Below are 15,918 nucleotides of genomic sequence, written 5' to 3' on the forward strand. Positions count from 1 at the left end.
GAGATGCCGGGCCTGGGAAATAACTGGAAGTGTCCTATGATCCCTGAGTGGTGGGGTGGGTTGGTGGCCTGCAGGACCTGGTGACGTTATCCTGGGGCAGAGTCAGGTTCCAGCCGGAATTTGGTCAAGTTAGCCAGCAGCAGTGGTGTCCTGTGGCCAGCTGGACATGGTTACGTCATCAGGGGCAAGGGCCCAGTGGACAATCGGAAGCGGAGACATAACTGCCGGGGTTTGCTCACCCACGTGTACCCATGCAAGTCGTCAGGTGAGCCAGCGCTTTTGGCCCGGTCAACAGCTGGAGGTGGCATAGTGGATAGGCTGGTGTGACCACCTAATGTGGAGAAGGGTCACAAGAGGTTGCCCAATCCCCACTACCTTGTGGACCGGACCCTTGATGGCACCAAGAAGGTCCATGTACTTAAGGAAGGGCATTTGCCGCGTGTGTGGCCGAAAGCTAGCCCTGAGGCCTCACCACCCATTAGTTACACTGGAGGAGCCTGGAGTTGGGTGCCATAAGGGAAACGGTTTTCTGTGTCTTAACTCAACTCTGGCCAGAATTTCAAAGCCCACAAGCAGTTTTTTTCTGGGTTGAAGGCCACTCCAGGATGAGATTTACCATGGTAGGAATGATCGGGAGTCCTGAGACAGATGGACCCCCATGGCTGTCTGGAAGGTTGGCTGGCGGTAAACCGCCTTCCCCACTGGGTCGGAGGCTGCCAATGAGGAGAAGGTGATTTGGGGCTGTGGGTGTTAGGCCTTTAATCTAACTTTCAGTGATTAGAGAAGTCCACCCTCCACGTGAGGAACGAAGAAGCCCAGCCATTGTGGCTCAGTGCTCAGGCGAACAATGGGCAGTGTCTCAAAAACAAGGGGGAGATTACAGTTGGCCAGCCGGACATTGGTCAGGTGTGCCAAGGCCTTGGGCATACCCGGAAGAGGTTGGGTGGCCCAGGGCATTGGGGGGCGGTGACGTCAGGTTCCCTGCTGGACGTGGTTATGTCATCAGGGGAGGGGCCTGGTGCCAGCCTGTTTTTGGTCACGTGAGTCAGGGGTGCTGGGGTATGGTGGCCAGCTGGACCTGGTTACCTTTTCAGAGGTAAGGCCAGGTGGACAGCTGCAAATGGTGACATAATCGCCAGTGTGGGCTCGCCCAGGTGAACACCCAGAAGTGGTCAGTTGAGCTAGCGCTTGGGCCCCGTCAACAGCTCTAGGTGGTCTAGTGGATAGGCTGGTGGGGCCACCTAATGCGGAGAAGGGTCACAAGCGGTTGCCAAAGCCCCACTTCCCTGTGGTCCGGACACTGGATGGCACCAGGAAGGTCACTGTCCTCAAGGAAGGGCGTTCCCAGAAAGTGAGGCAGAAAGCCAGACCTAAGGGCCCCGCCACCCGTAAGTGACACTGTAGGGCAAGGAATTGGCTCCCCCAAGGGAAAGGTTTTTAAGGGGTTTAACAGAACTCTGGCCCGGATTTTAAAGCCCGTAGGCAAGGCTGTCTGTGTTGAAGGCCACTCGAGGGTGAGATGCCCCCATGGTGGGGACAATAGGGAGTCCCAAGGCAGATGGACCCCCATGGCTTTTTTGAAGGAGGGCTGGTGGCCCCTTGCTTGCCGCTCTCCCCACGGATTCGGAGGCAGGCTATCAGAAGAAGTTTATCTGGGGCTGTGGGTTTTAGGCCTTTAACCCAACTTCCAGCAATTTGGGAAGTCCACCCTCTGCCTGAGGAGACAAAAAACTCGGCCCGTGTGGATCAGTGCTTGACGTACAAGGGGCGGTGTCTCGAACCTAAGGGGATGGCCCAGGTGGCCAGATGGATGTTGGTCAGTTGTGCCACGGCCTGGGGCATACGCCGAAGTGGTCCGGTGGCCCATGGCCATGGCAGGGGGGTCAGGTGGCCAGGTGGATCTCGTTATGTAATCAGGGGGAGGGGCCTGGTGCCAGCCGGAAGTTGGTAATGTAAGCCAGGGCCTTGTGAATACCCGGATGTGGTCATGTGCGCCTGGGCGGTGGGATCCAGTGGCCAGCAGGACCTGGTTACATCATCATGGGGAGAGGCCTGGTGCCAGCCGGAAGTTGGTTTGGTGAGCCAGGGCCTCAGGAATACCCAGATGTGGTCATGTGAGCCAGTGGCGGTGGGATCCGGTGGCCAGCTGAAGCGGTGATGTAACACTGGTTACATCATAAGGGGGAGGGGCCAGGTGGACAGCCTGAAGCGGTGATGTGTGGCTCAGTGCTCAGGAGAACAGGGGGCTGTGTCTTGAAAACAAGACCCTTTAGCATTTCTTGCATTGCTGGTTTGGTGGTGATAAACTCTCTTGTCCTTTTTTGTCCGTGAAGCTCCTGATTTCCCCCTCAATTTTGATTGATATTCTTCCTGGGTACAGTATTCTTGGATTCAGACCCTTCCTTTGCATGACTTTGTATATTTCATTCCATTCCTTTCTGGCCTGATGTGTTTCTGTTGAGAAATCAATTGCTAGTCTGATGGGGGATCCTTTGTAGGTAACTTTCTGTCTCTCTGACCACTTTTAATATTCTTACTTTCTTGTTGGTGTTTGCCAATCCTATATAATAAAAGCCTAATATGCTAAGTGTTCGGTCATTCAGTCAGCCGTTCAACCAATCAAAGCGTAGTTTGCTAATGATATGCTAAGGCCACTCAACTGCTCACTATGACATGCACTGACTACCAGGGGGCAGACAGTAGATGGTCGACCAGTCACTATGACATGCACTGACCACCAGGGGGCAGATGCTCCGACCGATAGGTTAGCTTGCTGCTGGGTCTGGCTGATCTGGACTGAGAAAGACAGGCCGGACATGCTGTGGAACCTTCCCACAGTCTCTCTTCAGCTGGCCCACATACCGTGTCTCTCACCGACCCCGATCGTGCACCAGTGGGGTCCCTCGGCCTGGCATGTGCCCTCTCACAATCCAGGACCCCTTGGGGGATATTGGAGAGCTGGATTCAGCCCAACGGCAGAATGACCAGTCGCTATGACACACAATGACCACGAGGGGACAGATTCTCAACGTGGAAGGTGCCCCTGGTAATCAGTGCACTTCCACAGGGGGAGCACCACTCAGGCAGAAGCTGGGCTCAAGGCTGGTGAACACAGCGGCCGTGGCAGGAGCCTCTCTTGCCTCCATGGCAGTGCTAAGTATGTCCAACTGCCATCAGTTGGACATTCTCAGAGAGCTCCGGACTACGAGAGGGCACAGGCTGGGCTGAGGGACTCCCCCCACACACACACCCCCACTGCACAAATTTCATGCACCGGGCCTCTAGTTTAATTATAATGTGCCTTGGCATCAGTCTTTGGGGTTCATTTTGTTTAGGACTCTGTGAGCTTCTTGGATTTGTGTGAGTTTTTTCCTCCCTATATCAGGGAACTTTTCTGTCATTATTTCTTCAAACAGGTTTTCTATTCCTTGCTCAGTTTCCTCTCCTTCTGGCACCCTATTATATGGATGTTGTTTTGTTTCATGTTGTCCCAAAGTTCCCTTAGGCCAGGGGTGGGCAAACTTTTTGACTCGAGGGCCACAATGGGTTCTTAAACTGGACCGGAGGGCCGGAACAAAAGCATGGATGGAGTGTTTATGTGAACTAATATAAATTCAAAGTAAACATCATTACATAAAAGGGTACGGTCTTTTTTATTTCAATAGTTTTATTCATTTCAAACATTTTAACAAGAAGAATGTAAACACTAATTATTATAATTTGAAACTTCAAAAAATGGAGGAATCATAGCACAATAACATACCTTATACTGAAGATGGCAAAGGCAAAATAAAATTGCCTAACAAAGGAAAGGTACAAAAGCCTTTCAAATTAAACTTAAATATAATAAAATAATTTAAAATTAAACCAAATAGAAAAGAACAAAATGTGTAAACAGTAAATTAAACATTTTCTTTAGTGCAACTTCCAAATTATGCCCGGGACATAGATGTAGATGGCAGTGTAGACTGGGTTGAAAGGTTTTTGGTCTTTAAAACATCAACTTCAGTGGGAACAGTGTTGTTGGTCTCCTTTTTAGCTAATGCTCTGATACTGTGCTCTCCAGGGGCGTGTCTCCCTACATCACCACGATAACGTGTCTACGCATTCCCAGGGTGATGTCGGGGGATGCGTCTGCGGGCATTACAAGGAGCCTCTGGAAGATTGAGAGGTTGTTCCTTCTACTGAATGGGCAGATATAAATCTACCCACTCAGAAGAAGGAGCTGCGGCCGTGTTTCCCGACGTTGCCATGTTAACACTGCTGCTGGTGAAGGAGTGGAGGGGAGAGCAAGAGAACCCTCCGCTCTTTCGGCTCCGCGGGCCAGATAGAACAGCCGAACGGGCCGGATCCGACCCGCGGGCCATAGTTTGCCCACGGCTGTCTTAGGCTCTCCTCATGTTTTTTAAAGTTTTTTTTTCTGGATTCTGCTGTGCTTGGAAATTTTTTCTACCTTGTCTTCTAGCTCACAGATGCAGTCCTCTGCTTCTTCTAGTCTACTCTTGATGCTTTCTATTGAATTCTTTATAGCAGCGATGTCATTTTTCATTTCTTCTTGGTTCTTCTTCATTTCCTCATGGTTCTTACACATATTGTTGAATTTGTCTTCCATTCTTTTCAGCAACCTTATGACCATTTCTCTGAATTCTTTCTGACATATTGCTTGCCTCCATTTTGATTACTTCCTTTTGTGGTGAGCCTCCTTTTCTTTCATATGCAGGCTGTTTCTTTGACTCCCCATGATCTCTCTCCTCCAGGTGTCTGATTATGTAGCTCTCTCTCTCCTTTTCCTGGCGAAATATGACCTCCCAAGGGGACACTTTTCATATTACCTTTTATATATATATAGATAGTAATAGGGATGTAATATAAAAATTTTAGTAACTTTTATAGTAGGTAACAACTAAGTTTCCTTGAATAGCCATGTGGAGAGAGAGAAAGATTCCCACCAACTTCTAATTTCCATGGTTTATAAAGGCTGTAGCTCCTGTATCCTGATATCCCCTCTGATTGGTCAATATTCCCTTTAGAATTGGTTACTATAGTGACTCCTGAGGCCCTCCTCCCTCATTGTGCTCCTATTCCTTCTGGGCTTTCTTACTTCTTCTTTATTTTGTATATATAGACCTCTTTTGGCTATTTCTAGTTCCCTTGTCTTATGGAAATACACCTGTTGCTGCTCCCTTGTCTTATGGAAATGTATCTGCACCTGGCTCCTTGTGTTATGGAAATGTACCTTCTCCCTGTCTGTAGCCCTGTTTTGTTTTTTTCCATGGACCCCAATTCTAAAAATTCCCTAAACCTGCCAATGTTCCACTAAAATTCCTGTTTCAGTCCACCCGTCTGATTAGGAAACTCCAACTGCCATTGCAGATAGGGGGCGCCACATCTTTCTGGCTGCTTCCTGCTGGCAAAGGGATCATAGTTTGGGGCAGCAGTTGGGGTCCCATTGGAAGTGGGTGGTCTAAGGGTCCTCGGAAGATGGATGTAGCGGCCGTCATTTACTGTTCCATGCGGAGGATCAGGAGTAGCTTTAGGGCTTCTGAATGGAAGGATATGAAACATACCAAAGATTAAACAGGCAATGGTTAAAGATAATTAATAAAAAAAAAACACAGTATAAACCAAGGTCTGTGAAAGGGAGTTAGCTAATATATCTTTAATTGGTGCCCAGACTTCTGGGGCAAGAGGCTATGAGGCATTTTTTAGCTAAGCTGTTTGCAGCAAGAAGTGTTATTCATGGCACAGACTTTGCCCTGCTGAATCATGGGCTTCTCTGTGAATAAAAATCTGTAGTGGCTTGAGAAGTGGTTCTGGCCTGGTTGGTGGTAGTGGCAGTATAAGTTGTCCTATAGACTAAGATTTAACACATTTTACTCTGAAAGAGATGTGGGAGATAAATATCTAATTCAGATTATTCAACCCTGAATTGGGCTGCTTATAATATACTTAGTACTTAGGGATTTGGGGAGCCAGTGTGGCTGAAAAATTTGCTACATTAGGTGTTGTATGACGAATCAGCGAGCTGAACAAGATGCCTTAATGAGCCAATTAGTTAGGAGTCATCCTTATTGCCCGCAGGTTCAGAGCAGATTACCTCTGTCAAATTCTGAACAAACATAGGAGGGAGTATTTCCTTTTTATATCCTTCTAGTTCTTTGTATAAGTTATTTTTGTAGACAGCTTGTAACCTTGAGTACATATCATATCTAGCAAACACCTGTCATATCTATACAGACAACTTGTAACCTTGAGTATCTTATCATATCTATACAGACACCTGTAACCTTGAGTATCATATCATATCTTTACAGGCACCTGGCATCAATATCAGCAAATCAGTTAGATGTCTAGCTTGCAAGGTCAGACAATGAAGTTTATCTTTTCTATTCAAGCTAAACAAAAAGTTATTTTACAGTCTAAAAATAACAGAGTTGACCTACAGAATATGAGATTAAGAATAACAGAGTAGTTCAAAGAGCAGCTTTAAACAGCAGTTTTTCCAAAAGAGGGATCACTATGCTTCATAGAGATACAAAAAAGGGAACCATAAGTGGGAGAATCTCATGGGGTCCCAGGAAGGGCAGAGAAGATCTACTCCAGGTACCAGTCTAGGATTTCCATGACACTTATAAAAAGACAGAATAAGAATTATTTAAAAAATGAAAACATTGTTTATCTAGAAATACCAGAGTATGTTACTAATCTGCCACTCATTGATATCCCAGGATCCCTTTGAAGGAGAAGTTTCAGGTCCTTCAGAGGCTCACATGAGTAGCAATTTGGTGATCTAGTTGATGGCAATGCAGCTTTGTCTGATGGGGAAAATAAGACATTTTTGGGGGGCTAGCAATCTGAATCTGTGCCAGTAACCTAATGTACATTCTTGATAGCCTATAATTAAGTCACTGCCCCTTTCTCCACAATCTGGTCTCCCAAGACCTGTTTTCTTAATTATTCCCAATTTACAAAGGGGCCATAAACAAAGAATGTAGAAGCTTAGCTATAGGGGAGGTCACTGACACCACCCAGACCAGGCATTTAGATACAATCTAACTTCCCCTTCTAACTGCCTCAGGAGGGGCTATGGAAGCCCACCACAAAAGCCTGGTAGTTAGGAAACAGATAGAAAACAAAGAAACCGAAGGGTATAAAGAGAAAGCTTCCTCCATATTGGCTTACTCAGGATTTGGAGAACTGACCCCCTGAGTCACTGTACTAGTACATGTGAAACATCTGAAAATAAATAGGGATTTCCTGGACCTCCAAGTGCTCCTGTGTATTTTTTGGTCACCTGGTAAATTCTGTAACATGTCCTCCTCCTCTGCGGGCGTTCAAGGCTCACTGGAGACAGATGGATCTAGGAGTCGATGCTGCCGACCTGTTGGGAGACTTAAAGATGGTGCATGTAAAAGGGCTTTTTGCATTGTTTAAAGGCCTGCCCAAATAAATGAGGGTTATTCTGAAAGCTCTGGGGCAGTATTGTCCATGTTAGCTGATGGCTTTGATTATTGGGATCTTTGAAAGGCAAACAGGGACTGTGAGTTAGGAGACAGGAGTATATGTAGAAAAAGGCATCCTTGGGATTTAGTACTATAAACCACTTTGTGTTTTCCAGAATTTGGGCAAGTAAATCATAAGGGTTAGGGACAATTGGCTGGATAGGAATCACTGCCTTATTCACTAATTGTAAGTCCTGAACTAGTCCTCCGCCTCTATTAGGCTCTTGTACCCCTAAGATGGGGGTATTGTAAGGACTATGACAAGGTTTCAGTAAACCTTGGGCTTCTAAAACAGATGACTTATTAGAATATTGAGTCCTTGAGCCTCAGGGTTGAGAGGACATTGTTTCTGATGTGAATATGAGGCTTTTTACAGGATCAGGAAGGCTTGGGAATGAAACAGCTTACCCCAGCTATGAGCTAAAGGCTAAGAAAAAGATCTCTTTCTTGGCTTCCCAGATATGCCTATAACAGCTACAGCCTCTGAGGATGATTTACCAGGGCTTGGGAGGAGTACAGAGAACGTGGCTTCAGCATCGGGGAGGAAATTAATTTCCTTGCCCCCCACTGTAAGGCTTACCTGGAGCTCCTGGGGGGAGATGGCAGTCCTCTGAGGAGCCGGGTTGGGATACCCCGGGCCCTGTAAGTCCTATTGGGCAAGTTAGGTTTCCATAGGTACCTTGCTCTTCCATTTCCTAGGAGGTTTACTATGTCCTCATCCATGCCTTCCACTTTTGCCCCCTTCCTCTACCTAAAGTTTTCTTGTGACTGCCTGTTCCAGCTAATGGTCTTTACTTATATGGACCATAGACTGTTCTTGTAAGACCCTCCTTCAATTATTATTTGTAATATTCTTTCATTGAATACTATTGCATGCCATGTTGATCTGAGCCAGTGCTTGTTGCTCACTTCTGTGGTCCTTCATTAATATTCTGGAGATTCAGGTTTTATATACTTGTACAATACATGGTACAAAGATAACCCTGGGTTTTTTTCACATGATGAACATGCAAGATGATCTCAATTAAGGCTTGGCACTTCTTAGTGGCAACTGGGGGAAGTTATGACATCAGGGCTGTGTTGAGTCTGCACGTGACCAACAGTGTGTAGATGCAGGAGCCACTGGCCACAGCTCATTTGTACATCTTCTTTCCCACACTTGATTCTTTGCTGACTTGTCATTTAACCTGCCTGTTGGATACCTTCTCCTTTGGGGCCTTTTTATATCACCTGTCCCTCTGCACTGCTCTCTCCACAATATTCTACAACATTGTCCTGCACATGTGTTATGAGGTGCACATACACGTGTAAATAGTCCTCAAACACCAGAGACTCTTTTATTGTTTTTACATAGAATAAGACATAACCAACCTTCTGAACAGCTTGCCTGTTTCACCAACAGAGAAACACTGCTGGACACACTTAGCAGAAGAATGAGCTTTACATCTTGATTTTCTTCCATGTGGTACTTGCCATGTCTGGGTCATATTTCTGGTGATGCCTTTTCCAGTTTGTTATCTTCAGATGCCCAGAATTTGAGAGCAACTTCTTATTACTATTTCCTGCAGATCTCTTATTTTTGGACAATTGCATGGAACCAATGTATTATGTGGAATACACTTTTGTATTAGAACTTCCCTCACACCATAGTCAACATTTATTTCCTTTCCATCCTCTGTTATTAAGCTGTTATCATAAAATGGAAGATACAGTGGAACCTATTGGATAGAGTGTATCTGTAGAAGAAGAGTCACAGGTTAGGGCTTCTAAGACAGCTCCACCAACACAGCAGTCCCTTCTGTGTACTTGATGTTTCTCAGTGTTAAAAGATATGCTCCATCTGACTAAGTTACCAGCAGCATTCTTTTTGCAGAAAGAATTCTTCAGTGATGCATGTGTGAGAGACTTCTCTTTGAATGCAAATCCTCACCAGCAACAGTGGGTTGCTAGTGAAAAGGAACCCTGGGGGGAAAAATGTGGACAGGGCTTCATTTGAGTCCAAGATCATCTTGTGTTTATCTTGAGTGTCTTCAACTGGTAGGGAGGTGGAGGAAGATTTCCCAGCCACCTCATATCATGTCCAGCACCAGGCAACTTTTAACAATGAGGATCCACACAATGGCAGTGAGATTTCACGGGAATTTATTGGTTGAAATTGTTTGCACCAGAGTGGGAAATGTGAAAACGATGCCAGGCACAAACAGAAAGTTGTCCAACATCAGGGTGTCTGCTCTAGAGAAGTGAATTATGAGTGTAACAAAAGTGGGAAATCTTTTAGACAAATTTTTAACATCAGTGAGAATTCATACTGGAGAAATGCCCTATGAGTGGACTGGTTGTGGGAATTTCTTTAGTGAGAGCACTGCACTCATTAAACACCAGATAATTCAACTGGAGAAGAGCCATATGAGTATAGTGATTTAGGGAAGGCCTTCACTCAAAGATCTACCCTCATTCAATACCACAGAGTTCACACTGGAGAAAAGTGTTATGAGTGTAGTAAATGTGGCAAGTCCTTCAGTCGAAGATCTCACCTCATGTGTACACTACAGAGTTCACACGGAAGAGAAGCAGTATGAGTGTAGTGATTGTGGGAAATCCTTCAGTCTATGATCCACCCTCATTACACACCATAGAGTTCACACAGGAGAGAAGCCATATGAGTGTAGTGATTATTGGAAGCCCTTCAGTCGATGGTATTCCCTAATTCAACACCACAAAGTTAACACTGGAGAGCAGCCATATTAGTGTACTTATTGTTTTAAGTCATTTAGACAAAGATATAGCCTCACAAAACACAAGAGACTACACATTGTAGAGAAGCCATATGAATGTACTGAATGTAGAACGTCCTTCAGTTGAAGGTTCCAATTCACTCAACACCTCAGAGTTCACACTGGCGAAAAACCATTTAAATCGTGTATGTGCGAAATCTTTTAAGTGCAATAATCGCCCCCTTAACCACAAGAGAGTTCACATTAGAGAAAATCTGTCTGAGAGTAGTAATTATGGAAAGTCCTTCAGGCAAAACTCTAAGCTCATGGAAGACCATGGAGGTCACAATGGGGAAAAATCTCTAGAGTGTAGTGAATGTGGGAAAACTTTTAGTTGCAAATGTAGCCTGGTTACACACCCAAGAGTTCACACTGGAGAAAAGCCTTAAATGTGCAGGGAATGTTTTCTTTTTCTCACTTGGAATAACAACACTGAAGGAGACTCTTTGGGACCCATTTACCTGAATTTAACCTCCTTTTAATGGATCATACACTTCTAGTTTCCTCGTAAGTTTCAGTTATAAGTGTGATTTTAAGGAGCTGAATTGGTCACCCACCCAGAAGAGGAGTCCTGTGTTATTCTTCTGCTAACTATATGAATTATATTCTCTGTTCACAGTATGAATTAGATAATTCTCAGCAATGTTTAGGGGAATTCTTCCCCACATACTGTAAAGGAACCATGAGCCATGTAGGAAATTTTATACGGTGGTCATTTGTTTTAAGACTCTGAGGTATAAATCGAGCCAGCATTAGGACATAAATGTATTAATAGTGAGTGGCAAAGATTGTAGTGAATTAGATGAAAAGTGCCTCTTCTGAACATTATCCAGAAATGATCAAAGGGCCGTGGCTTGTGATATATTTGTACAGACATTCTCGAAACCTCCATAGCTGTTTCCTCTGGCTGAAGTCATTGACCGAAAAAATCATCTAACAGTTTACTGGATTCCCCTGGCCCATTTAGGGTGTTCACCTCAATGTTTCCTCAACAGGCAAGACCTTAAAGCTAGAGGGAGGAGTACACTGTAATCAGTCTCGGATGTGTGTTTTGGAACCAGTCTGCATTCCTGTTGATTCTGATGGCAATAGTCTTCACTTCCTTCCAATATTTTCTGCCCCGGAGACAAGGCTGATCATCCAAAGAAATTAGGAGAGATGGTAGAACCCATATCAGGTCACTATTTTAATTTACTAACAAGGGGGATTATCTAGGTTTTTATTTGAAAGTACTTTTTAAGGCTTTATTTAGGTAGATTTATAATTGACATGTAACAAAATCTATTCTTCTAATGTACTATTTGTTGAGATTGGACATACAGATAAAGCTATAAAACAGTCTCATGTAAAATAAGCTTATCTCTCACCCACATACAGGTTAGGGTAGCAGTTGGTTTACAGATGTGAATATGCAAAACACTGAGTTTATTCTCTTTTTTAAAAAATAAATACCTTATATAATTTTAAATATTTTATTGACTTTTTAGGAAGAAAGGAAGGGAGAGAGAAATGGTGATATGAGAAAGAAACATTGAACTGCTACCTCTTGCACGCCACCTCCAAAGCATCCAGGCAGGCATATGGCCTGACCTAGAAAGAAACCATTGACCTTTCAGAGCAGGGGATGTTGCTCAACCAACTGAGGCATACTGGCCAGAGAAGAGTTTATGCTTTTATTTTTATTTTTAATTATTGAATTAATATCCATACAACAATTCTAAACCTACTTTTGCCACACCCTATATTTATCTCCTGCCCTTTCATAATCTCTCTTTCTGCCTTCACCTGCCCTAAATGCAGTCATTGATTTCCCTTCTTTTACAAGATTAGTATATATATATACTAATATATACTAATATATATATATATATACATATATATATACACACTATATATAGGTATATATATATATATATATATATATATATATATATATATACACTAATATATATATATATACACTAATCTTGTATATATATATATATATGTATATATATATATATATATATATACACTAATCTTGTAAAAGAAGGGAAATATATATATGACCTTGTGCACAAAATTTGAGCATGGGAGGGGGTCCCTCAGCCTGGCCTGCACCCTCTCCAATCCAGAACCCCTCGGGGGATGTCCTACTGCCAGTTTAGTACATCTGGCTCCTAACCGCTTGCCTGCCTGTTGGCCTGATCGCCCTCTAACCGCTCCCCTGCCAGCCTGTAGACCCTCAACTGCCCTCCCCTGCCGGCCTGATCACCCCTAACCACCTCTACCTCACCTCCCACCACTGTGGCTTTGTCCAGAAGGAAGTCTAATGTCCAGAAGATGTCTAGTCACCCGGACTAATTAGCATATACCCTTTTATTAGTATAGATATATATATAAAAGGCTGAGCAACTGTCCAACTCAGTGGTTGGCAAACTCATTAGTCAACAGAGCCAAATATCAACCTTACAACGATTGAAATTTCTTTTGAGAGCCAAATTTGTTAAACTTAAACTTCTTCTAAAACCACTTCTTCAAAATAGACTTGCCCAGGCCATGGTATTTTGTGGAAGAGCCACACTCAGGGGGCCAAAGAGCCGCATGTGGCTCGCGAGCCACAGTTTGCCGACCACGGGTCCAACTGACTGACTGTCCGACTGGTCGGTAGGTATGATGTGCACTGACCACCAGGTGCAGACACTCTATGCAGGAACTGCTGAGTGACCTCAGCTTTGCAGAATGCCTTCAGGGGATGTCAGAGAGCTGATTTCCACCTGATCTCTGCAGGCCAGGCTGAGGGACCCTACCTATGCCAGAGGGATCCCACTCACTCCACAGACCCCTTTGAGCCACAGTGCCAGCCCAGGTGCAGCTGGCTGGGAATGGACCAAGGGAGGTTGGCCCCAAGGCATGTCCAGCCCATCTCACCCAGTCCTGCCCCGCTAGCCACTTTCTAATTAATTTCTTTTCAATGTGCACGAATCTATGCACCGGGCCACTAGTATTTTTGATAATTTTGTAAGCACTATAAGTTGTGTACTCTTTAACAAATACCGGTTTCCTTCATGCTACACAGTTATTTTGAGATTGAACACTAATGATTATGTAAATTTTTAATTATTTTTTATTCCTGAGTATTATTGTGTTCTATGGGTAATAACTTTATCTATGATCTGTCTATGGTTTTTGTTATTTCCAGGTTTGGGGTATTATAAATAAATTTTCTGGGAATAGTGGGTTTAGTTCTGTATATAGATGTATATTTTACTTATGTAATTGTTTCAGTATAGGTGAGTGTTTTACTTTTCTTTTTTTTTTAAATATATTTTATTGATATTTTACAGAGAGGAAGGGAGAGGGATAGAGAGCTAGAAACATCTATGAGAGAGAAACATCGATCAGCTGCCTCCTGCACACCCCCCACTGGGGATGTGCCCACAACTACAGTACATGCCCTTGACCGGAATCGAACCTGGGACCCTTGAGTCCGCAGGCCGATGCTCTATCCACTGAGCCAAACCGGTTTCGGCGAGTGTTTTACTTTTTAAAACATGCAGAACTGCAGAACTGTGATCTAAAATGGTTGTTCCCTTTTCCTTCCCAGCCACCCACAGTAATGAAAATTCTAGTTTTTCTAAAACCCTGCCAGCACATGTGATGTTTTATATATATATATATATATATATATATATATATATATATATATATATATATATATATATATATATACTCATTTATTTTTAACCATTTCCTTCGTATTTGGTTTGAATTCAGCAATTCATTCATTCACTGTGTAAGTGAGGTCACTTGGATCTGCAAGCCACTGATTTGCTGTTTCAGGTCAGAATTTTCATTTTTCCCTTTCTCTGCATTTTCAATACTCACAATTTGTTGTTCAAGTTTTAACCTAACACTTTGAAGTTCTCTTCTGGCCGACTCTTCTGCCATCTGTGAAGCCCGCCATTTCTGTTCACACTGATCTTTTTCAGACTGCCTCCACAAAGCATATTCCACTTTCATTTTCTCTAAGTCCACCAATCTGTTCTCAAGTTCAAGCTGTTCATCTTGTAATACCACAAGTTTTTGTTAACCTTCTTCCTTGGCAGCTTGTACTTTACATAATAATTCATGATCCTTATCTGCTAAGAGCACTCTGTGGTGTTCAACAGCTGACTTGAGAATTTCATTGTCTGACTGTAACCCGTTCACTTTGCATCTTATTTCTTTCCCTTTCTAGATCACTCTTTAGCTCCTGCTGCTTCCAGTTTGATGTCTGTTATTTCTAATTTGTTTAAGTTCCTTTACGGGTCAAAGCATTTATTTCCCGTTCAGCTTTATGTAATTTACTGATTAAAACAGTATTTTGTTCATTGCTTGATTGTAGCTCTTTTTCCAAGCATTCAGCCTGCAGTTTGACTGTTTTTCAGCCTCCAGGGATCTGATTGCAGCTTGCATCTCAACTATTGCACCTGAATTCTTTGGACATTTTCTATCTGAGCTCTAGAATTCTCTTTTACAGCACTTAATTCGGCTGCTTCAGCCTCTAACTCTTTTAATTTCTGAACCAAATGGACATTTTCTCGAATAAGTTGCTCCACTCATTTGCTATCTCTTGTGGGATCAAGACTAAGCAGCTGATTATGTAGTTCTTCTTTATCTTTCTCCAGTATTGATTGCAATCTCTGATTCATATTTTTATTTTTTCTTTTAAAACACATGCAAATTCTTCTTTCTGGTGTTCGAACTCTGATTTGAGAAGTTTATTATATTCAGCTCTATACCTTTCAACTTCTTCATCCAGATTCCTAAAACGCTCTCTCATTTAGTTTCTAATTCTCATTGTATTTGGGCTCTGAACAATTCCAAGCTTTGTGGAGTTAATACCTGCAGCTTTATTTCTTCTAAGTCTTTAGTTTTCTCTAATAATTCCTCTCTTAGTTCTTCAAAAAGCAGCTGGAATTTTTCCTGGTTAGTTTGCTTTTCATTTAGCAGGCACTTGAGTTTATTTTGTGACGTTGTGTACTCATCTTTCAACCTGTTGCGTTCAGTTCTCATAGTGACAGTTTTATGATGTTCACATTGTTATCTTTCATCAATTAACATTGCTTGTAACACAGGGTCAGAATCTGTCAGCCCACTGTCTCCACCAGGAGGACAAGTGGTGGGAAGAGTGTTCATATTGGTGAGTAAGCTGACAAGCATGTGAAAATAAGTTCTGGTTTTCTTATTGTCTTCATTTTCTTTCCAAGATTATTTTCCACTTCCTTCTTGCTAAGACAAGATCTTTGGAGGCCAAACTACACCAGACTCACACACAGCCTTGCAAGGTGCAGACACAAAACTAGCACCGCCCTGATCCTCTGCAGTGGGGCTGCCTTTTCAGGGGTGCAGGGCCAGCCCTGTACCTCCTCAGGTGGGGACACCACCTCAGCCCACTGCCCTCAGCCCCTCCAGCCATAGGGGTGACCTGGGTTGCTAGATCCTGGCGCTAGGGAAGCAGGAAGTCCTGCCCTTTGTCCAATGTTTAATATTTTTAAATTGTAGGCCCAGAAATGAGTTTAGTGTTAACTTGTTTTGTTTTAAATCCATTTTTCTAAGGAATTTTTATGGTAAGCATTTTTTCGTACATTTATTTACACTGTCTTTATCTATTTTGTTTA

The 15,918-nt window shown here is 43.4% G+C and overlaps 1 pseudogene across 1 annotated transcript; it reads right to left on the reverse strand.

The window, feature by feature from the left end:
* Nucleotides 1–288: 288 nt before the first annotated feature.
* Nucleotides 289–15,436, reverse strand: LOC308246763 (centrosomal protein of 83 kDa-like; annotated as a pseudogene). Its single transcript has 3 exons — nucleotides 15,143–15,436; nucleotides 14,004–14,940; nucleotides 289–331 (listed from the first exon to the last, which is right to left on the reverse strand). The product of its transcript is annotated as a centrosomal protein of 83 kDa-like (transcript).
* Nucleotides 15,437–15,918: the final 482 nt, after the last annotated feature.

The sequence above is a fragment of the Plecotus auritus genome, assembly GCF_963455305.1.
Source record: "Plecotus auritus genome assembly, chromosome: 4".
Classification (NCBI taxonomy): Eukaryota; Metazoa; Chordata; class Mammalia; order Chiroptera; family Vespertilionidae; genus Plecotus; species Plecotus auritus.